We start from the raw sequence: 25,926 nt of genomic DNA on the forward strand, positions 1-25,926 counted from the left end.
ATTAGAAATATTTTATTTAACGATGCACTCAACACACTTTATTTACGGTTATATGGCATCTGAACAACAAACATTAGGACCACCAAAAACACACTGAATATACAGACAGTGTTGTTCCAAACAAGGAAACATATTTAACGTGTAATTTTAGTCAGTTAAAAAGGTTCTGTTACACTGAAACATTTTACAATGGCAGCAAAGTGAGGACAGTCTCTTTAACTGATTGGAATGCACTGAAAACCCCATCCTTTCAATATTCCAACACAGGTTCAATGTGAAACTGCACAGAAGAAAAACTCTTCACAGTCTAAAGAGAATTGATGATGGATTTCGTGCCACATTCATGAAACCTAGTTGTTATGTATTTGCCATTGTGTTATTAAGACTACCTTCTTTATTTTTGTATGTAACCTGACCACCATTTTAGAAAAAAGGTTATCAGTAGCTAGTTGAAATAGGCATTTTATTTACTATTTGAATAACTAATTTTGATATAATGAAAAGCAAATGAAGAAAAAATTTGAATTTTTGTTTATATCAAACAAAATGTGAAGAGGAATGACATTGGTTTAAACTACGACTATTTGTTGTGTAACATGGTTGTTTCAACATTTGGTACACACACACACACACACACACACACACACACACACAGAGGCAGAGGAGAGAGAGAGAGAGAGAGAGAGAGAGAGAGACAGAGAGAGAGAGAGAGAGAGAGAGAGAGAGAGACAGAGAGAGAGACAGAGAGAGAGAGAGAGAGAGACAGAGACAGAGACAGAGACAGAGAGAGAGAGAGAGACAGACAGACAGACAGACAGACAGACAGACAGACAGACAGACACACAGAGAGAGAGAGAGAGAGAGAGAGAGAGAGAGAGAGAGAGAGAGAGAGAGAGACAGACAGACAGACAGACAGACAGACAGACAGACAGACAGACAGACAGACAGACAGAGAGCATTTGTTTTGTTTAACAATAGTTTTTTTTATTTACAAATTATTTACTTTTAATTAGAAGTTCAGCAAACTAATCCTCAATAAGGCAAAACTTTCTAACATTAAATGCCATACTTTATAAACAATAAATTAAAACTAAACTTTAATTGCTCTGAAGAAAATTTTGAAATAAAAATATATGTGCTTGTAAAATTTTCAAATACTATATCAATCACTTTCAATCATTAACAAGAGAATACAAACCAAGATATTACCTGTAAATTACAAAATCTTATCCATCAGTTCCGTGAACTTTTCAAACAACCACACTAAATCCTATCAAGAAATAACATGTGCCTGAAAGCGAAAAACACCAGCCACAGCAGTTTTATCACTGTTTTATCACTGTTTATCAGCCAGTTATACAGCAGCCAGTATATACGCTAGTAGATCCACCGCAGTCCCAGTATCACAACCTTAATAATCCTTGCATCACCACATACATCAGGTGTTCTCCACGCCGGGTCGTAGTAAAACACTCATAGTAACATTATAACAGGTGTGTGACTGGGACAGGGAGGGATCCGCCAGCCAATCAGCATAGATACCATTAATTATTGACGAGAGAAAACAGGCAAAGCACTGAATGCCGTTACTGTGGCGATGACAACATTTGTAAAATTGTAGTTATTGGGACACAAGGCAGCAGCACAAATGAAGCTTGATGCGACACAGAGAGAAAAGAGAGTCACTCGACTGTGAAGCATTGTTCGAGTATTGTCATCTTGGATATACAAGCTCGGTGGACTCGCCACGTGGTAAATGACAAGACAGCCCGTGTCCTCAGATGGGAATAGGCTGCGACAGGAACGATACGTTGGAATCAACAGAAGGCCTGCCTGCGTCCCCAATCAGAAGTTAAATTATTAATTAGCTTATTATACCATCATACAGAAATAACTGAAAATGTTTCGTTTAAAAATATCTGTCTATGAAAGAAGGTAAAAAATTATGACCGTGGAGCAATGCTAATTTTCTTTTCTGTATTGGAAGAGTTTTCTTTTTTTATATATTTATATACTCTTCAAAAAAAGTAAGGGAACTTGAAATATTAATGTTAAAGGAATACTAAAGCAAGGCTTTTGGACTGGTATGCATATTCTACGATACATAATGCACATATCAACAAGTATAATCGTATAGTTAATTAATAAAACAGTTAAATGTGATGGCTATTATATATAACGGGCACATCTATTTTGTACCATCCCAGTGAATACGCCCTCTGGTGAGCTGGTTGTTATGTAATACCTAACGTGTCACATCAGGAATTAGTCTTTGAACTGAAGAAACAAAACATAACTGATTTTTGCGGATGTATTGCAATGTTCTGTAATAATATCCATCCCAGTAACAAAGCATCGTGTATATGTGGTTTATTTTTCAATACAAAATAAACCACCATCGTCAAAGTGTTGAAATAACTGTATTATGTTTTGTATATAAATTAACCCACGTACTGAAATAATAGTCGAAGTGTTTTCTTGGTTAATTGGTCTTTTCTTTCTGTGGCCTATGCCTGTGGTTCTTGATTGGCAGGTGTATATTTAGACGGTCGCCAGACACTGTCTAGACACACTAAAAAGACATGCCTCTTTTATTAAGATCACAGGGTATTATGTGATAACCTCAAATCGTAATGGACTTTACCAGCCGTCCTGCTATATTACTGTAAGTAATTCTGTGAAACCCTTGATTAAGTAGACTTTCCCATCTAAAATCACAAAACTGACCAATTACGTAGTCCCAAAGAAAAGAAAATTATCACTTGGGTATCTTGAGTGGTAGTTTTTGCTCGAACATATCCTACCAATAGGCCTAATAATATGCATTTTTTCTTTGGATTTTTTAAAAGAAAACAATACTATAACTCCATTTCATTATATTGATGCAAATTGAAATATATTTAGTTAAATAGTTTATTATACTATCAAGTCATTTATGTTGTTTTACAAGTCAGGTTGATGAAAGCAAAGTGCCTTGTTGTAAATTAGAGCATTTGTTTACACTGTGAATAATAGAGAAGTTAGACGGAGCTGACATCACTTCGCCCCAAGCTATACCACCAGTCTGTTGACCCCTGCTAACCCCCATTTAGCAGGAATAATCATGTTTTTTTATTAATTCTAAAATTACGCGTTTTTCATTTGTTAAAGTGTCAGTATGTGTTGGTTGTCCGGGTATGCATCTTTCCAACACATAAGGCTCTTGTTGGAGTTCAGTCTACCTTTAATATCAACTATTAGACCTAACATACGTTTTGACCACAGACATCCTACTAAAGAATGTTCAGGTCTGTTTATCAACACACCGAAACACATTCCATAGTTTGCACATACACCACATAGTTTGCACATACACCACGCAGTTGCCCAGTACATGTGCGTGGGGTGTCATTCTCGATTTTGACAATTTCCAGGAAGGTTGATTAATCACTGTGGAACATTATTTCTGTCAATCTTTTTCATTCTGATCATACAGTTGTTATTGTTTTGTTTTTAGTCATTTTTATTGTTTGAATATGCAATTTACTGATTAAAAAACATCCACTTTCAAATTTCACTTCTGATCCCAATCGTCCTTCAAGATCTTTGGTGGTCATAAAACCTACTGTAATACTGAACTACCGGTTGTAATATTTGCCCAATTAATTCCCTATTATCATATAACCATTCCCTACAGCTAATATACCTTACAATTGTGGCAATTGTAAATTCTTATTAGAGTTCCCCTACTTTTTTTGAAGAGTATATAATACAATAAGCTTCATATGAAATATAAAAGACAAACCCCGCCAGCCATAGTATTATAAACATGCAGTCTGACCTGCTTTAAATGGCCACCTCTATTAAACAGTTGCCTGTTTTAAGAGACCAGGGCCCCATTCCACAAAGCAATCTTAGTGCTAAAATCACGTTAGTGCATAAGATAGTTATGCACTAAACGTGATCTTAGTGCTAAGACTGCTTAGTGGAATGGGGCATTGGGTCCGTATCTTAGCGCTACCATATCGTAAAACTGTCATATGCTATTGCATGCATCGTAATGACATCATAACTTACGACAGTTTTACAATATCGTGGCACTAAGATAGCTTTGAAAATCTGTAGCCAGCTTATTATACTCCTAAATTATAGTCCGTCCTATCATTCTGTAAAACTGTTTTTTGTAAATAATTTCAGTTTGGTTTGACATGAGAAGAAAGGTATAGGTGTTTTGGAAATAACACAAATTTACTATTTTTGGGTACAATTTACAAATCTATCGGCTCGGAAATAAATATTTTCTAGTAAATTCCATAGTATGAAAAAAGGCGTTCCCTGTGGGACGAATTATAGATATGATTCTATTTACCAGTATATCAAAAGAAATAATAGCAGTTCTGTACAATGTACAGTTGCATAAAATTACATCACCTTATGAAGGAAGGAATGTTTTATTTAACAATGCACTGAACATAATTTTGTTCATGATTATATGCCATCAGATATATGATTAACAGGGGTGGCAAAATGTCAAAAATAGTGGTACGGCTCGAGGTTGCCAGACTCTCCTTTCAAATTCAAATGTGAAGGAAATTTTCAGACACTACAAATATAACACATACACACAAAAACCCCGTGGTATGGTCATGGTCGTACCGGCCGCACCGTCTGCACAGCCCCTGATTAAGATTCATACATATTAAGAAAGAGGAAACCCTGTGCCCCACTGCATTGACTACTCCTGTGTTGAGTGCATCGTTATATAAAACATTTCTTTCTTTCTTTCTTGGGCTACTCTTTTCAATTAGCAGGAAGGGATCTTTTATATCCACCATCCCACAGACAGGATAGTACATACCGTGGCCTTTGTTCCACTGGTTGGAACAAAACAAATAGGCCAATGCCAATGGGCTCACCGACAGGGATCAATATTAGATCAATAGTGTACCTGGCGAGTGCTTTACAACTTTATGAATGCATCACAATTGATAACAAAACATTTCATTGTAAAACAGTGTACATACGCAGTTATAAACTTGTATTAAGCAGGTACCAAAAAAAAGTTTTCTTTTAAATGTCCTCTTAAGACAGGTCAGGTCAGGTCAGATCAGGTCAGAGTGTTTAACGTGCACATTCAGTGCAAGCAGTTGTAGCGCACACCTGTCCTGGGCACAGGTAGGTGGCTGTTTAATATAGGTACATTTGTATTGCTGATAATATCTTTTATATGAATCAGACAAATCAGATTAATTTCAATAATTAGCAGTCAAAAAACCAAACGGAAGTAGCCACACAGGTAGAATATATTTTTGCTTTGAACTTGACCCATTTGGTTTGAACTTGACCGATTTGGCAGCAAATTTTATTAACATGATGAAATATCGGATTTGTCTCCCTCCATAAAGTTGTATATTTATTGTTATTTGCATTAATTGCTTTAACAAAGGAACTGTGATCCCCGCAGGCAGATTGATACAGCTTATTAGGCCAGTGTGTGTTCTGATGTAAAGATCTCACGCTATTAATATTTCATGAGCTACTACATCGAGATGTCACTTTGTACATTTTGTAAAGTCAGCTGGCTTATACACTGTGTATGTCACAACTGTTGTAACTGTTAAGTGTTAAATATCATGTGTTAGGTGAATAAGCTGATATGTTGTATGTGTTACACAGGGCTCACCCTGGATCAAAAATACCTGTAGCCAAAATATTAGCCAAATGGAATTTTTATTAGCCATATTGAAAATGCTTTAGCCAAAATTGTTTTATGCAGTACTGCATGTATAGAGTATTTATATATGAATATGAAAATGCATTTTTTTCAGCTAATTGTGTACAAACTGGAATAAAACTGAATAACAAAACCGTATTACCTGATCAAAATCAAAGACAGCAATAGGGGTAGTTAATATATTACTTCGATTTTTTAGTGGGGGTGAGGTGATGCATTATCTTCAGTTGGAAGCCAGTGCCCTGTACATCCACCCCCACTTCTAAGGCCTATGACATTAAATTAACAAACATACAGAAATATGGGGGTGGGTGGATATTTATGGAGGTTGTTGTTTCTTTCGTCCTTTTTTTTCCCAAATAAAAATTTGAGAGGGTTTTTTTTAATATATAGATAATTATTTCTTTAAATAGCAATCTTTATGTTAGTTTGAACTGGGTTTTTTTTTTTTTTACTTTTTTTTTTTTTAAGTAACCCATCAATTCCCCCACCCCCAACAATTTCATAATTTGCACCATGTTGTTGCTGTTGATTTCAGCATTGTGTTAAATGCTTGTGATTTTTGCTTGTAAAACACCTAGGCTAAGAATGCCGACTTCACAGTATATTCCATTTATAAAAAAAAGAAAAGAAAAGTTAATAAAATTAAAATATACAGTCTTTTAAAAATCCAGCTTATTAAATGTCACCTCACAGTCTTAAGAATTTATATCTAACATTATCTAACAAATAATATTATTGTAAACTAATTTTATTCAGTGTACGTTTAACTGCAATTTGTATAAATACTGCATGTTCATTTCCCGCAATCGCGATCTGCATGCATGCTCTCGACTATGGGTACGAAATTAACAAAGACAAAGAAATAAACGACACTGCAGTTAGGTATTCATTGATGCGAACAACTTTTGTTTTTTCTACAAAGTTACATCAAGATTTAATCCTGTGTAATTGTATTGTTTAATCTCCGCAACGATTTCTCTTGACAAGCGGGTGTCAGCGGACTGAAGCGTGATGTATATTTGCGCTGAGCTGTTCTCAGTTCAGCCAACGAACGTTCTTCCTAACGTTTGCGAACTATTTGATTGGTGTCCGTCATGTCCATTTGGTTTAACGTGAAGTGCACAAACCAGTCTAGCGAACGTTTTGTTTTCGCTCGGTCTGGCTAAACTCAACCTTGGGATAGACTACATGTCTTTCGGCCCTGAACTGGCATGTGTATTCAAATTGACATGCATTGTCAGTCTGTTTTTATTATTTTGGTTCAAAGACTTTACAAAGTTAAAATAACAAGTTACAGATCTTGCAGACTTTGATTTGATTTCATACATGTTGAATGCATGCCGTTAAAATTAATAACTGTAATTATTAAAATAAGCAAACATCATTAGGCCTACACTGTATTCTGGATGACACCGTTTCTTGCTACTGGTCGCGAGATCGCTGTTACGCTAATTGAATATTTGGTATTATTATTATGTCTGAGGTGTCAGACAGATTATGTAACTGTTTGTTCAGATCAGAAGATATAAAATGGTTTAGCCAAAATTTTAGCCACTTGCAAATTTTATTAGCCTTTTTTTTTTTAAATTAGCCAATGGCTAATTTGGCTACCGACAGCACGAGCCCTGGTTACAACTTTTGTAACTGTTAAGTATTAAGGTGTGGTGCTGTATGTGTCACAAGTGTTCTGTTACAAAAAAAAGTTAAGTGTTAGGTGAATAAGTTGATATGCTATATGTGTTACAACTATTGTAATTATTAAGTGTCAGGTAAATAAGCTGATATGCTGTATGTTTTACAATTGTTGTAACTGTTAAAGGTTAGGTAAGTAAATGTCTGTTTTGTTTAATGACACCACTAGAGCACATTGATTTATTAATCATTGGCTATTGGATGTCAAACATTTGGTAATTTTAGAGAAAAAACCTGCTACATTTTTCCATTAGTAGCAAGGGATCTTTTATATGCACCATCCCATAGACAGGATAGCACATACCATGGTCCTTGATATACCAGTCATGGTGTAGTGGCTCATTTGCTTTTAAGTGCAAGTCAATCAAATATCCCTAAAAAAGAAATTGGGGTTCAAAAATAAAATTTTATCAGCATCAAGCCAACAATTTAGGATTAAAACTAAAGTCGATATACCAGTTGTGGTGCACTGGCTGGAACGAGAAATAGCCCACTGGGTCTACAGACTAGCTGATCATATGCTACATGTATATGTGTTACAACCATTGTAACTGGCCAATGTTAGGTGAGTAAGCTGATATGATGTATGTGTTACAACTGTTGTAACTGGTAATATAGTGGTGTTAGGTGAATATAAGCTCCAACAGCTGAGGTATCTGTTTCTCATTTATACATAAATTGTGATCTGCCCATTTCAGCTATTTATGTATACCGTACAGTCTAAGTTAGGTTCAATTTCCCCCCAACTATTTCTGTTTTTTATTTCCTGCTGTAGAGTAACAATTACCTACAGGTAGGTGTAAAGCAGTAGTGGCCAAAGGCTACAATAGGTAACAGTCATGAGACAGATTCCAGACTGAATACAGAAGATTCCAATGGGTAATTGATCAAAAGCCCCTGCTGTGTATTCTTTTCACAGCAGATAATTTTCCTTCTATTCAAAATTAGGGCAGGATGTAACTCAGTGGTAAACACCAGAGGTGTAATAGGTCTCAGGAATTCAGACAGTTCTTTCAAAAACTGTGGCATGGTCTATGGACCCAGACTGATACATCACTGTCATGTCCAATAGCTTGCAGGATCGATTACCATCTATGAACTTAAGATATATTGCAAAGACTGTGATATGTACTATTTTGTGCCATAGCTGGTAGGATCAATCACCATCTATGGACTTAAGACAGGTATTGCAAAGACTGTGGCATGTACTGTCCTGTACAATAGCTGGTAGGATCAATGTCTGTCTATGGACTTGAGACAACTATCGTAAAGACTGTGGCATGTACTGTCCTGTACAATAGCTGGTAGGATCAATCTGTCTATGGACTTGAGACAACTATCGTAAAGACTGTGGCATGTACTGTCCTGTACAATAGCTGGTAGGATCAATCACCATCTATGGACTTGAGACAACTATCGTAAAGACTGTGGCATGTACTGTCCTGTACAATAGCTGGTAGGATCAATGTCTGTCTATGGACTTGAGACAACTATTGTAAAGACTGTGGCATGTACTGTCCTGTACAATAGCTGGTAGGATCAATGTCTGTCTATGGACTTGAGACAACTATTGTAAAGACTGTGGCATGTACTATCCTGTACAATAGCTGGTAGGATCAATGTCTCTCTATGGACTTGAGACAACTATTGTAAAGACTGCGGCATGTACTGTCCTGTACAATAGCTGGTAGGATCAATCACTGTCTATGGACTTGAGACAACTATTGTAAAGACTGTGGCATGTACTGTCCTGTACAATAGCTGGTAGGATCAATCACTGTCTATGGACTTGAGACAACTATTGTAAAGACTGTGTCATGTACTGTCCTGTACAATAGCTGGTAGGATCAATCTGTCTATGGACTTGAGACAACTACTGTAAAGACTGTGGCATGTACTGTCCTGTACAATAGCTGGTAAGATCAACCTCTGTCCATGGACTTGAGACAACTATTGTAAAGACTGTGGCATGTACTGTCCTGTACAATAGCTGGTAGGATCAATCTGTCTATGGACTTGAGACAACTACTGTAAAGACTGTGGCATGTACTGTCCTGTACAATAGCTGGTAGGATCAATGTCTCTCTATGGACTTGAGACAACTATTGTAAAGACTGTGGAATGTACTGTCCTGTACAACAGCTGGTAGGATCAATCTGTCTATGGAATTGAGACAACTATTGTAAAGACTGTGGCATGTACTGTCCTGTACAATAGCTGATAGGATCAATCTGTCTATGGACTTGAGACAACTACTGTAAAGACTGTGGCATGTATTGTCCTGTACAATAGCTGGTAGGATCAATCTCTGTCTATGGACTTGAGACAACTATTGTAAAGACTGTGGCATGTACTGTCCTGTACAAAAGCTGGTAGGATCAATCTCTGTCCATGGACTTGAGACAACTATTGTAAAGACTGTGGCATGTACTGTCCTGTACAATAGCTGGTAGGACCAATCTGTCTATGGACTTGAGACAACTATTGGAAAGACTGGCATGTACTGTCCTGTGTGATAGGTTGCAAGATTGATCACTCTCTATGGACCAGACTGAAACATCAAAGGTTGTGGCATGTACTGTTCCGTCTATGAAAAAGTACATACAAAAGATCCCTTGCTGCTTTACTGGTAGGAGTTAAAAGTGTGTTTTGTTTAACGACACCACTAGAGCACATTAATTTATTAATCATCAGCTATTGTATGTCAAACATTTGGTAATTTTGACATATAGTCTTAGAGAAGAACCGTGATACATGTTTCCATTAGTAGCAAGGAATTTGTTATCTGCACCATCCCACAGATAGAACAGCACCTTTGATACACTGGCTAGGACGAGAAATAGCCCAATGGGCCCACTGATGGGGATCAATTCTAGACTGACTGCACATCAAGTGAGTGCTTTACCACTGGGTTACATCCCACCCTTCATATTGGTAGGAGTAGTCTATGTGGGTTTCCTTTCTCTTTCTCTCAACCAATTGGCATAATACTTTTATGTTAGACACCACATTGTCATACTTTAAAATTATACTAATTATAATAATGTGCTCTAGTGGTGTCATTAAACAAACAAAAACAACAACAACAACAACAAAAAATGCTGTATGAGGAACGACAGAGGTAATGTTCCCACAAATGGTGCATACCTTAGTTATTAAACAGTATAAACTAGTTTGGCTATATTACAGCTTTTTGATAATTAAATGACATATTACTTACACATTCTTGCAAACTCAATGTCCTTCTGGTCATTCTGTTGTTTATCGTGCTTATCTCAAACTGCATTTTACACTACATATTAAAGGTATGTACCATCCATAAACTAGAAAAAAATATCCATGCATAAAACTTTTGCAGTTTTCATCTATTTGAGTCCATGGTACCACAAGTCATGAAATTTATGGTTATGCATTATTTTCATTGCAGATATGCACTGCTGATACCAACCTTTGTTTGTGAAATTGACATATCGCAAACATGCACTAAGGTACATATCGACCCCCCCCCCCCCCCCCAGTGCAATATTAATCAAGTTTACAATACCTCATGAACCATGGGATCAGTAACTTTAAAAGTGTACAAATATATATAAAATATATATCATAAAGGCTCTGTACTCTACATAGCGCACTGCCTATATAGAATGAAATGCCCCCCCCCCCCCCATCACTTTATACCACTGAAGGCAAATTGCATCATAAAAGTTGCAATATTAATCAAGTTTACTGTACATCACGAACCACAGGATCAGTAACTTTAAAAGTGTACAAATATATATATCATAAAGACCCTGTACTCTACATAGGGCACTGTCTATATATAATTAAATGGGGTTTTTCTCCCCTTCAAGCCACTGAAGGCAAACTGCATCATATATTTTCCAATCAATACAAATGCCAGCAGATCAAACTTAGTGATGTTGAAAATCACACCCGGCCCGACCTACTGGGCACACCGTTAAGAGGGTCAGTCAGAAAGCCTGATCGGGACGTCAAACACGATGACACGCCTTTCACAGCAGACGTCAAACATTGCGAAAGTAAACTCTTATTCCGGGAAGAAGTCTGAAAAGAAATTACAGGGTCTGACGCGGTTCATGTCAGTCTAAATCTCAATGTCTTGTGCTAACAAGTCTGACATTTACTGATTTGGTTACCTTTCAGCAGATGAAAATGTTTCTCCCTCGATGTATACTTAGGAGTTGAAGTTTTAGTTTTGTTGAAGAAAACCACTTGCGAACATTGTTTCATTAATCATTAGGTTTTTGCATGTCAAACATAACTACAGCATATTAAACAGGATTACATTTCTTATCATGTTTATATTCAGAGAGAAATAATTTCCAGTTGTCACGTCTAGGTGCTACATGGTATGTCCCACTTCACTTTGATATTAACCAAGATATTATTAACCATATACGTAATAACTTGTAGTCTTACAGGAATCATGTTACATTTTTACATCAGCAGCAAGGGAAATTTTACATGTTCTTTCCCCACAGACAGGACAGTACATCACATGTATACTTATTCCAAAATACAATGCACTTTCCAATCATGCAAACAGCAAAAAGTATCTTTGTAAATTTATTTACCGTACTTGATATAATATAATACTGTCTAATTAAAACTTCTTTAGGTACTTGTTCTTTTTTTCATAAATATATTTGTTATTGGGTGCCAAACAAATTGTTTTCATTGAGAAAAAATCAGTTGCAAATTAAATTAGTCATTCTTGCCATCATGTTTCATCCTGCGCTTCATAAATGGCATATGTTCATGTAAGTTTAAAGTTTGTTTTGGTTAACGACACCACTAGAGCATATTGATTTATTAATCATCGGCTATTGGATGTCAAACATTTTGTAATTATGACTCCTAGCATCAGAGGAAGCTCTATACGTTTTTCCTAATGCAGCAAGGGATCTTTTATATGCACTTTCCCACAGACAGGAAAGCACATACCACAGCCTTTGTCAAGTTGTGGTGCACTGGTTGGAACGAGAAAAAACCCAATCAGCTGAATGGTCCACCAAGGTGGTTCGATCCTGTGCTGCAAATACCTCAAGCAAATGTTTATGTAAGATGCAGTCACTAATCAGTGGGACGACACAAAATATATTAACTCACCAGTTAACATAGTAAATATGACCAAAGCACTTCAGGTGAGCACACTGCCAACTGAGTTAGATCCTGTCCTTGGCTCAATTAACTACAATGCCAGTGGCATGTTCAGGAGGCCAAACATTAATAAAGTATTTGACTGGTACCATCGTCTTCTATCATTTTACATTCATCCAACATTAGGCACAAAAACCAGTCTAGCAAGCGACTGTGATTGCTTGCCCTTCTGAACATGCCTCAGTGTATTATTGAGAACCGGTCTATCTAATGTACATGGAATAGGAGTTTCTTTTCTTTTCCTTTTTCCTTCTTTTTTTTCCTTTTTTTTTTTTTACAGGATCGATGGGTGTGTAGCCCAAATACATACTTAAAGGGACAAACCCTAGTTTTTAAACACTACAGCACATTTTTCACTATTACGTTGGTTTATGATCACTGAAATCAAACATTACTAATATTTTATTGTTTAGATTATCCATGTCCGAATAACCAAAGTATTTCTGGTCATCCTGGTGTTTCTAATACCACAAAATGCATTTTTCGTATTTTTAAAAACACACGTGCGTCTGAGAATAATGGTTATGGAGTTGTGTTTCAGTTTATTTTTAATGGTATTTCAATGTTAAATAAAGACTCTTGTTTCACTCTGTTGTATCCAAATTTGTTACAGGTCTAGGTGAAAAATATGCCTTAGTGTTTAAAAATTAGGGTAATATGTCCCTTTTAACAAGTTGCAAACATATAGATCTATTGTATGGAAAGATGCTTGAAAGTGGCTTGAAACAGATGATTAACCCAACCACCTGTGACAAATTTATCACTTTACAAGACACCGTAATGCTGTTCCCTGCCATAAATCAGGCAGGTTAACGGACTTTTAAATACAAATTTCACTGGAAATCATTTACACTGTAATTCCTACCCATAAACCAATAATAAGAGACCTTTTGGGTTTTGTCAATTACACAACAATTCTATTATCGCCGTGCCTGGCACCCATAATTGGACACAGATTAAAGCTCCAGACAGGTTTTTGCCTGTGTTACAGGAAGCTAGGTTAGCTAATCAATAGTTGTCGAGAGCCGATTCCCATTGTAATGTTTTTTGATCAAGCCGTCATATAGCCTTCGTAGGTGTGTGTGAAAAGGGTAATGCTATAAAAGGTAATTTGAGCTTTTTACGCAGTGCTCTTAGTACAGTTGCTTGTGAGATAATTGTGGAAACGTTATTTTTAAAAGCACAATAGTTTGTGAGTTACATGACGGAATCAGACAATAAACATGCTTCCATGGACTGTGAAAAGATTGTATTGGAACTATTAAATTATGCAGCCGATTGAATTTCTGGGGCGACTGTAATTGCAGATTATGCACGGTCAGTGAAAATCAGGTGGTTGGTTTGCTTAAATCTAATACGAAGAATTACAACATATCTGAAAAGTGGTTCTCTTCATTTTGGGGTGATCGAGATGTACAATATTGGAAGAGCACATGTTTGGGAAAGAAATATTAGTTTGATGAAAGAAAGACATGTTTTATTAGGTGTAAAAAAGGGAAACCTGCTGCAGTCATATGGGCTACTCCTACCAAACTGCAGCACATGATCTTTAATACACATTTTCACCAAAGTGGAAACTATACATACCATGGGCGAGATGTAGACCAGTGGTAAAGCGCTCGCTTGATGTGCGGTCAGTTTGGGATCGATCCCCATCAGTGGGCCCATTGGGCTATTTCTCGCTCCAGCCAGTGCACCACGACTGGTACATCAAAGGCTGTGGTATGTGCTATCCTGTCTATGGGATGGTGCATATAAAAGATCCCTTGTTGCTAATCAAAAAAGAATAGCCCATGAAGTGGCGACAACGGGTTTCCTCCCTCAATATCTGTGTGGTCCTTAACCATATGTCTGACGCCATATAACCATAAATAAAATGTGTTGAGTGTGTCGTTAAATAAAACATTTCCTTCCTTCTATACATATTACAGCCCTTGATGTATCAGTTATGAGGCACTGGATATGGACAGACAAAAAAACAACAAGCCAAGTCCACTGAGGACAACAGATCCGACAACCCATCGCACCTCAAGTTAACAGAACTGCTGAGCAATGTCCCACCTCTAGCAGAAAGTTAAAGTTTGTTTAGAGCACATTGATTTATTAATCATCCACCATTGGATGTCAAATATTTTTCCATTAGTAGCAAGGGATCTTTTATATGCATTTTTCCAGACAGAATTGGGAATTGGGAACTCTATTAACGTGCTCATATCCTTGAAGGTTCAGGCACGCCAACCACGGAGCCAGTCTCTGACATCACCAATGAGTGGTTCCGGGGCAGGAGGGGTGGGGGGGGGGGGGGGGGGGGAGAGGGGAGCCAGACAGGATCAACAGCACATATACCACAGCCTTTGATATACCAGTCATAGAGCATTTGTCAGAATGGTAAAAAAAATACAGATAATGGGTTTACTACTAAAAGGTGATTTGATCCTATTAAACGCAATCACATCAGGTGAATGCTTAAATGTCTGAGCTAGATTCCGCCCACCTGTAGAAGAAGCCCCGGAGTCGGTCACTGGCGAAGTCAGAGGCTGAACCCAGGGCGGGCGTGCCTGAACCCTTGTGGATAGGGGCACGTTAATAGAGTTTCCCTGTTCCCAGTAGAAGTAGCTGTGTTTATAAGTTTCCTGGTGCTTTTTAGGTCATAATAAACTAAACGCTAGTTTTGCTCAAAACAATTTTTAAATTGGTGCTTTTGGTACCAGTATCTTTAAATGACAAAAAATATTTTAGTCACTAAAAAAATTGGGAAAGGCCTTATTGGGCTTAATATGTATGTGAGCCCAAAAGGCCATCGGTATGTCACATGTTGGGATTGACAGGAATGAAAATCTTAGGTTTATTTTATTGTGGCCTTATATTCAAAAGATATTAAATTCTCTATCAGCTATATAGCTAAAAATTAATATTCCTCTGCACAAAATTCTATCAGTATGACAACAAAGTCATATCAAATATATTCTCATGCACTTACCGATAAACATAAATCAACATGTGTAGTAGACTTCAGCTACCTTAAAAGGGACATTCCTGAGTTTGCTGCACTGTAAGATGTTTCTGATTAATAACATATTTTACGATTAAATTTACATATTAAATATATTTTCTTGTTTAGAATATCAGTGTCTGTATATTCAATGTGTTTCTAGTCGTCTCAATATTTGTAAAAAGTCCAAAGTGGATTTTGTCTTCAAATAATTTCGTACGTACGAAAAAACAATATTTTAGGAAATAAGATGAAATTGAACCTACTACAAATATTAGAACGATCAAAAACACGTTTAATATACAGCAACTAATAGTGTATGTAAAAAAATATATTTGATATGTAATTACAATTGTTAGAAAGTCTCTGGTAGTCGATAACATCTTTACAAGTGCAGCAAACTCAGGAATGTTCCTTTAACGCAATTAAACATCCGATACCCTGCATCAATCCGAGTTTGATGGGATCACAAACTGAAGTACTTCAGAGGTTGACCAACGGTTTACAAAATGCGATCTGAAGAGGTTTTGATTGAAAATAACATCATGTTATGGCAAAATATTGATCTGGGCCCATTTATGAAAGGGACATTCAGGCTAGACGGCTGCAGTGATAGGACAAACTGGTCAGATTATCTATCTTTGTGTTGGCATATCTCTAAATGCTAATCTCCCTTTTGTTGGCCTCTGTTGTTGTTCTCAAAGGTCCCATTCACAGAGTTAATTAAGCCTCACTTTTGATGTCTTTTCATTGAGCTATTTCCAGTTTATTCTCACGCAAATTATGAATTCTGGTGTGCGCTTAATATGTATGTAAGCCCAAAGGCCATCGGTATGTCACATGTTGGGATTTAATGTGCTTAAATTAATGTTCAAATATGTTCACTGTCGCCACAAACACTATAAGTTACACTAGTACAAGACTAAAATAAGATCAGATTTTAGGGATGCAGAAAAAAAATAGGATTCTTAAAAGGGTCTGAAGAAACAGGACGTACCTGAGTGGAAAATCAGTTTAGTCTCACTGGGCTATTTCTCATTCCAGCCAGTGCACCATGACTGGTATATCAAGGGCCATGGTATGTGCTATCCTGTCTGTGGGATGGTGCATATAAAAGATCCCTTGCTACTAATGGAAAAATGTATCAGGTTTTACCGTAAAGACTATATATATGTAAAAATGACCAAATGTATGACATCTAATAGCTGATGATTAATAAACCAATGTCCTCTAGTGGTGTTATCAAACAAAAGCAAATTTTAATAAAGAGTCTGAGCATTAAACAGTCATAACAGCGGCATCTCAAAACAGATAATTTAATAAAATAAAACAGTGGTTGCTTAAGAAAGGAGGTAACTTAAATATATTTTGTTTACAGAATTACATTTATGTTACTTCTCTTGGCTGATTAAAATTGCCTTAGGCAAACATAGGTTTAAACCTTACATAAACTAATCAAAAAATTTTTTTTTTTTTTTTTTTTTTTTTTTTTCAGCCAAAGACCTCATGATTGATAAACTAACTGAAGATCAGCAAAGCATATAATAATATTTAATCATTTTAAGACCTTTAACATGTACATATCCTAGGAATAATTACCAAGTATGTCCATCCTGTCATAAAAAGCATATTATATAAACAATCACTGATCTATAAAAGGCTCTTTTGTTTTAATTAAGTCTTTAATCCTTTTATATGCTAACTGAACTAACAATAAGCTACAACACTCTTCTGTTTCTTCACTGACACTTTGGTACATGTGTACTCTATGGCTATTAGGTGAAGTATTGATCACACTGAATTAGTGACGTGCATGAAGCCAATGAAAGGAAAAAAAGGAAAGGAATATTTGTTTAATGTCACCTCAGTACATTTAAACTATAGCTATTTGGTATCTAACATGATTCTGTGGTATATACTACCCTGTCTGTGGGATGGTGCATATAAAAGATCCCTTGCTGCTAATCAAAAAGAGTAGGCGGCTGCATGTTTCCTCTCTCAATATCTGTGTGGTCCTTAACCATATGTCCGATACCATATAACCGTAAACAAAATGTCTTGTGTGCGTCGTTAAATAAAACATGATTATTTTGACACTTGGCACAGGAAGCAGGGCGAGTTAGGAGGGGGCAAGAGGACATGTGCCCCCCACTTTTCTTGATCCAGTAGTAGCAGCGATGGTTAATATATATATTTACATATATGTGTGTGTGTGTGCCCCCCACTTTTTGGCACCTTTCTATGCCACTGCTTGGTGACGAGAAAGAGAATAAATAACAGCTGCCACATATCCCATTCCTACTGAAAAATAGTAAGATATATTTGATCAGGGATGTGATACCCATTTAAAAATAAAAGCTAAACTGATCTTGAAAAAGCTGAAACCTCTACACTGTACCAAAGTTAAGATCATTTTTAGCATTTCAGGTCAAATCCAATTTATTTTGAGAAAATCATTTGACATAAAAAAAAAAATTAAAAAATTAAAATCACATCCCTGCACTATCCTAAAACAAAATAGTACATACTCTGGATTTTGGTATACCAGTCATTGGTCACTGGTTGCATTGGGAAAACCCCAAAACCATCAATCCATCGAGGGTGATTAATCATACAACAAATTGCATCTCTGGAAAATGCTCTATGACTATATCCCCGCTATGAAGCCAATGAAGTTTTGACAAGATACATACTTATGGCCACAATCTACAAAGTGATATGACAGGAAGTTAAGCACTGTTATGGTGTTAACCAGTTATGTATCGATAAGCAATAACTAGTTATGTATCGATAAGCTATAAACCATCAATCTACAAGATGCCTAATACAATGTACGTAATATGTAGAATGGATTGGAAAAACCAAAAAGCATTTGTCTGTTATGAACGAACAGGACATAGCCCAGTGGTAAAGTGCTCTCCAGCTTATGCACCATGCCTGGTATATCAAAGGCTGTGGTATGTGCTATCCTGTCTGTGGGATGGTGCATATTAAAGATGCCTTGCTACTAATGGAAAAATTAACAGGGTTTTTTTTTCCTCTGTGGTGCAATGGTTGGAATGAGAAAAAACCCAATCAGTTGAATGGATACATCAAGGTGGTTCGATCCTGCGATGCAAGAACCACAAGCAAACACGACTGAGCTAAATCTCACCCTTAGTCTACAACAATGATATGACAGCGATCTAAGCATTGTTGTTGTGTTAACCAGTACTGCACTGATAAGCTATAAACCATCAACCTACAAGACGCCTAATAATGACACAGAATTAATGAACTGTGTACCGACGTTTAACGGTCCACCAGTGAAATACTGGCAAGACACATGTCTGTACCACTGCCATCTATCATGCAATCTGTAAATACATAATTAACATGACTTTTATGATCAGCTTTTACACTGTGCCTTGCCGACTCTGAAATCAATAGCAGTTAACCGATCATTAGTTTGCACACCTCATTTTGCACCAAACTGAACAAACAGATCCGTCGACAATGAGTCTTCATAGGCTTAGATTCTTAAAACAATCATGTTCAGTGGTAGGAACAGTTCATGACTTTCTGCTCCGACAATAAAAATATTGCAGCCTTCGGAAAACAAATGGCTCCATTATAGCGGCCCGAGCGAGACTGGCAGATATGAACTATAGGACATGCATTTGCTCATCGTGTACCACAAGGGACACAGTGTTCCAATAACTAGACTGTGACAGCCAGCCCAATAATTTTGGAAAAATAAATGGCTCATTTACAAAGAATGCATGGAAGAAAAGACTTGACCACAACTGGCAGATATTAACTATAGGACATGCAAATGCTCTTCAAATACCACTGGGACATGATGTTCCAATAACCAGACTGCAAACAGCCAGCCAAGATAGTGTTGGGAAAATAAATGGCTCATTTACAAAGAATGCTTTGAAGACAAGAATGACAACAATGTGGTGGGATTCCACTGCAACAGAAATTAAATTGAAGCAATGCAATTATTGCCTTTTAGGGGCCTTGGGATCAAGATGGTATTGAGGCAATTTTGAGTTAACACCAGAGGCACAATAGCAATTGTACCGAGTTATTTATGGGTCATAAAGAAAATGAAAAAAACACCCTGGCTACAGTGTTACATCATCAAACTTTGTAGAAGGAATCTGAGGTGTAATACTGTTCATGAATCAAATAGGCTCAAAAAACCTATAATATATTAAATATACTTAATTTTACAGATTACTGTAAAACAAGATTTGGATTTTTTTTTTTTAAAGATTTTCCCCGTTGGACAAAAAGTAACTTATTTTTATGTGGCTTGATAAATAATGTAACAATGGAATATAGCGGATGAAGGAGAAGAAGAAGAAAGGAAGAAGAAAGAAAGAAGAAGAAACTAGCAAGAACAAAGAAAAGATTATGCAAAAACTAGCCAGAACAAACCAAACTTAAAAATCAACAAATAGTTTTTTAATTTCTAATAATTAAGTTCAAAACAGAAGTATAATGGACATTTCTTTAGCATAAACATGTCTGTCTGTCTGTCAGACAGACATGTTTATGCTAAAGAAATGTCTGTGTCTCTGTGTGTCTGTGTGTCTGTCTGTGTGTCTGTGTGTCTGTGTGTCTGTCTGTGTGTCTGTCTGTGTGTCTGTCTGTGTGTCTGTGTGTCTGTCTGTGTGTCTGTCTGTGTGTCTGTGTGTATGTCTGTGTGTCTGTGTGTCTGTGTGTCTGTCTGTCTGTGTGTCTGTGTGTCTGTGTGTGTGTCTGTGTGTCTGTCTGTCTGTGTGTCTGTCTGTCTGTCTGTCTGTCTGTCTGTCTGTCTGTCTCTGTCTCTGTCTCTGTCTCTCTCTCTCTCTCTCTCTCTCTCTCTCTCTCTCTCTCTCTCTCTCTCTCTCTCTCTCTCTCTCTCTCTCTCTCTCTCTCTCTCTCTCCCTCTCTCTCTCTCTCTCTCTTTTCCATACCATTTCCCTAAACAAATTTACCAACAGTTTTATAGTATTACTGGTGTTTGATGCTGAAGACATTGCCAAATTAAGACCACCGATGCATCAACTACTGGTCCTGAAGGTTTATAAACAAGTGAAGGTGTCATTTCTGAGCATGTATTTCCAGACGAACGCCTTCATTGATAGCTCCGAGGCAGGATAATCTGTAAATGCTTTAAGTAAATTGCTCGGACAGCCCCACTTAAGCACGATCGCCTAACGGAACCAACTGATTTCTAGTTTGCCGAGGGTTCCAAGTTCAAAAACAATTTTCATTCAAGCAGAAAGAAAATGGACCCTCTACAAGTAAGGGAGACAAAAAGGTTGATTTTTTAAAAAAATATTTTTTTTTGCAAGTAATCAAATCAATTTCTGTTACTGACAATTTGATATTAGAATTTGTGATTATTCAATTTCACGCTGAAATAGATTGGAAAGCATAAAAGCATATACTGACTGATGTATATGGTGACGTTTGAATAACATCATATAAAATAAGCAGTTAACATGGAGTAATTAAACAGATCAGTTTAAAGTTTGTTTTGTTTAACGACACCACTAGAGCACATTGATTTATTATTCATCGACTATTGGATGTCAAACATTTGGTAATTTGATATATAGTCTTGGAGAGGAAACCTGCTACATTTTGCAATTAGTAGCAAGGTATCTTTTATATGTATTATCCCACCACTAGAGCACATTGATTGTTTTTTAATCATCGGTTACTGGATTTAAAAGATTTGGTAATTTTTTACATATACAGTAAAGTACTCTTATAACAAACTGTTTTAATCATGTTCGTTGTAAGTGTACTTTACTGTAGTCTTAGAGAGAAAAACCACCTACATTTTCCCATTAGTAGCAAGGGATCTTTTATATGTATTATCCCAGACAGGATAGCACATACCATGGCCATAGATATACCAGTCGTGGTGTACTGGCTGGAATGAGATATAGCCCAGTCGACCTACTGACGAGGATCAAACATACATGTATGGTAATAAGGACAACAGAGATAATTAGATAGGAAGAAAGGAAGGAAATGTTTTATTTAACGATGCACTCAACACATTTTATTTATGGTTATATGGCATCAGACATAAGATTAAGGACTACACAGATATTGAGAGAGGAAACCCACTGTCGTCACTTCATGGGCTACTCTTTTCAATTAGCAGCAAGGGATCTTTTATATGCATCATAGCATAGACAGGGTAACACATACCATAGCCTTTGATGTATCAATCGTGGTGCACTGGCTGGAGTGAGAAATAGCCCAATGGGTCCACTGATGGGGATAGATCCCAAACCGACTGTGCATCAAGTGAATGCTTTACCACTGGGCTATGTCTCACCCCTCGGCTATTGGATGTCAAATATTTTGTAATTTTGACATATAATCTTAGAGAGGAAACCCGCTATATTTGTCCATTAGTAGCAAGGGATCTTTTATATGCACCATCTCCCAGGCAGGATAGCATATGCCACAGCCTTTGATGTACCAGTCATGGTGCAATGGATGGAATGAGGAATAGCACAATGGGCCCACCAGTGGGGATAGATCCCAAACCGACTGCGCATCAAGTGAGCGCTTTACCACTAGGCTACGTTTCACCCAATCAGAGAATGGGTTCACCGGGGTGATTCATCATACGAGGCAAACGCCTCAGGTGAAAACAGGTCAAACAATTCAGAAATATGTCTGAGGCGATATATTTTGCATTAATGTGCAAATGGAAGCTATTAATTTGCTACTAATAGGGTTTTTTAACAGCCAATAATATGAAACAAAATATACATATATCATTATTATATTAACCAAACATTACATGCATTTTAAAATAAAAACTCTCACCTTCAAATATTGGAGCAGGCCAAATTAATACCATGCAGTTTCAACGTATATTCCTTCACTGAAAAAGAAATAGCAAAATTAAGAATAACAAAAAATAATATATCTTTGTAATACACATTTCACAGAACTGTCAACAGTTAGGCTATATAGTTCATTGTAACAGCTTATTTGAAGCATTCATAATGTACATTAAAAATACTTTAACACTGAAACCGACAATAAATTACAGTATCTTGTTGTGTGCTCTTATTGCCTCTAGCAATCTTATACCAGCATATAGCTGTACATTAAAGTACACTGTAGGTGACATATGCAAATGAATTCCCCATAGGTAGTACTAAACCAAATAACTTCCGGCTGGGTCAAAGTTCGAGGTGCACCGAACTTTTGATAGAGAAGTGAACACCACAAGTCCTGTGATTGGTTATAAATGTGAGTGTGTTGGTTGTAAAAAATAATAGTTTCATCTGGGTAAAAAAAAAAAATGCAATTCTATTTCATCTAGTACCAATGTGTCAAGTAGCCTTGTGCTTAAAACATGTATGGGGTACCTAGAAAAAAAAGTACTTTAATTTTGTGCGGAAGTAGGGTAGTCATAGAGGCAACCTGTTATCTCAGAAACAAGCAGCTTGACTCCCAGTTTTTTCTGATCCACTTTAAGTGTGATGGGTGGTAGTATTTATATCCGTGGCGTTTATGTTGATTGATACGCTGCAGGTAGGAGTTTTAGCCACATATGTTACTATTGTCGTCTATGGGATTTGATTTGGTAGTATACACCCTATATAGATTTCAGCAGTGGAAATCCCAGAAAAGCTATTTTAATGCTTATAGTTGAAACTGATATCCACAATGACATTCTCAAACAAAAGTGACCTATGGTACGTGTCTTTATTTCTAGATATTTCTTTTTTGCTTGTGCAAATCATTTATAGAAATAATACAAAATGGCGACAATTATTTGTTTAATGATGTTGACAGCCAGTGTGAACTGTTGATGTGATATCACACAGATTTATTATAGTACACCTGAGGCATGTTCAGGAAGGCAAGGGATCACAGTCGCACTCTAGACTAGTTTTTTACAACGTTAGATGAATGTGATTTGATGAAAGGTGATGGAACCAGTCTAATTATTAATGAGAGCTCTGCCTCCTGAACAAAAAAAAAGAAAAGCAAAAAAGTTTGTTTTGTTTAACACCACCACTATTGATTTATTAATCACAGACTATTGGATGTCAAACATTTGGTAATCAGTCTCAGAGAGGAAATCCGTTACATTTTCCCATTAGTAGCAAGGGATAATTTCTATGCATCATCCTACAGACAGGATAGCACATACCATGGCCTTTGATATACACCAGTCGTGGTGCACTGGCTGAACAAGAGCCATTTGAACATGTCACTGGAATTGGGCTGTATAATAAAGGCCATGCCAGAGATTTGGCTTGGGATGAACGTGCCTCAATCTTGCAAGGATATAAAGGCATGAATATACAGTTGAAAAACTACTAGTAAAGGATGCTAAAATCAAGAAAGGTGAAACAGAAGCTTTAATTAGCTTGAGTTCATTGTGGTGTATGTACCAGGTAGTTTTTTACTGGAATCACATTGAGTTCAGTGTGGTGTATGTACCAGGTAGTTTTTTACTGGAATCCCATTGAGTTCATTGTGGTGTATGTACCAGGTAGTTTTTTACTGGAATCCCATTGAGTTCATTGTGGTGTATGTACCAGGTACCATTCTTTTAGAGGAGCCCCATTGAATTCATTGTAGTGTATGTACCAGGTACCATTCTTTTAGAGGAGCCCCATTGAATTCATTGTGGTGTATGTACAAGCTAGGTACTGTTCTTGTGGTATATGTACCAGGTACTGTTCGTTTACTGGAGCCCCATTGAATTCATTGTGGTATATGTACCAGGTACTGTTCTTTTACAGGAGCCCCATTGAATTCATTGTGGTGTATGTACAAGCTAGGTACTGTTCTTGTGGTATATGTACCAGGTACTGTTCGTTTACTGGAGCCCCATTGAATTCATTGTGGTATATGTACCAGGTACTGTTCGTTTACTGGAGCCCCATTGAATTCATTGTGGTATATGTACCAGGTACTGTTCTTTTACAGGAGCCCCATTGAATTCATTGTGGTATATGTACCAGGTACTGTTCTTTTACAGGAGCCCCATTGAATTCATTGTACTGTTCTTGTGGTATATGTACCAGGTACTGTTCGTTTACTGGAGCCCCATTGAATTCATTGTAGTATATGTACCAGGTACCATTCTTTTAGAGGAGCCCCATTGAATTCATTGTGGTGTATGTACAAGCTAGGTACTGTTCTTGTGGTATATGTACCAGGTACTGTTTGTTTACTGGAGCCCCATTGAATTCATTGTGGTGTATGTACCAGGTACTGTTCTTTTACAGGAGCCCCATTGAATTCATTGTGGTATATGTACCAGGTACTGTTCTTTTACAGGAGCCCCATTGAATTCATTGTGGTATATGTACCAGGTACTGTTCTTTTACAGGAGCCCCATTGAATTCATTGTGGTGTATGTACAAGCTAGGTACTGTTCGTTTACTGGAGCCCCATTGAATTCATTGTGGTATATGTATCAGGTACTGTTCTTTTACAGGAGCCCCATTGAATTCATTGTGGTGTATGTTCTGGATACTCTTCCTTTATAAGAGTCCTTTCTGCTTCTCTTTCAAAGGAATACTTATGTGTTTATACAGTTGGCTACCAATTTCTTCCTCAGTCACCCAGTATTCAAACAAGCAGAAAATATGTCAACCGAATTTCAGTGATATCCCCAATTCATTCCCTGACATCAAGCAGAGAGAGTAAAGAAACCGCCAAAAACAGCCACACAAATAAATCACGAAAAAATTAATTAAATCTTTAAAAAGTGTCGAGATTTGATTGAAAAGTGTTTTATGCCAAAGCTATGGAGTCCCATTCTGAGTGGCGAGTAATCTCGGGAGATGATCGGTAATACACACAAGTCAAATTGCTTTTGATCGGGACTTCCTGCCTCGGTCCTTGGGCATGACTCTCTCACTATTCAACAGCAACACCTCATGACAGAAAATATTAACAAGTGCAATTCGTTTCTAATGTTTTTCTTGCCTGTCTGGGTTTTATTTGTAGGGGTTTTTTTGTAGGATTTGTTTTCCTGCTTGATTTTTGTGCTTATTTTCAATTAATGTTCAAGCAAGCCTTTCTAATGTTTTTCTTGCCTGTCGAGGTTTTATTTGTAGGGGGTTCTTTCCTGCTTCATTTTTGTGCTTATTTTCAGTTAATGTTCAAGCAAGCCATGGTTAAACACCACACAAGACCTGCCTCTGTCACTCCATGGACTACTCTTTTTGAGTAGCAGCAAGTGATCTTTTATATGCACCATCCCATAGGCAGGATGGTACATACCACAGCCTTTGCTACACCAGTTGTGGAACTGGCTAGATCAGGTTTTTTTTTTAATGACACCACTAGAGCACATGATTTATCA

General features: G+C 37.0%; 1 protein-coding gene across 7 annotated transcripts in view; it reads right to left on the reverse strand.

Moving 5' to 3' along the window:
* LOC121379359 (pro-neuregulin-2, membrane-bound isoform-like) overlaps positions 1-25,926 on the reverse strand; it is a 161,339-nt gene that overhangs the window by 59,871 nt on the left and 75,542 nt on the right. For 4 of the 7 annotated variants that reach the window (XM_041507941.1, XM_041507938.1, XM_041507937.1 and 1 more), the window contains exon 1: positions 1,210-1,941. The gene's annotated coding sequence lies outside the window, so the exon portion shown is untranslated. Of the gene's footprint in view, positions 1-1,209; positions 1,942-22,412; positions 22,471-25,926 lie in introns of those variants that run through there. The other 3 variants (XM_041507935.1, XM_041507936.1, XM_041507940.1) reach the window with 2 other exon arrangements.

Source organism: Gigantopelta aegis, chromosome 8 (assembly GCF_016097555.1).
Source record: "Gigantopelta aegis isolate Gae_Host chromosome 8, Gae_host_genome, whole genome shotgun sequence".
In the NCBI taxonomy this organism is placed as follows: Eukaryota; Metazoa; Mollusca; class Gastropoda; order Neomphalida; family Peltospiridae; genus Gigantopelta; species Gigantopelta aegis.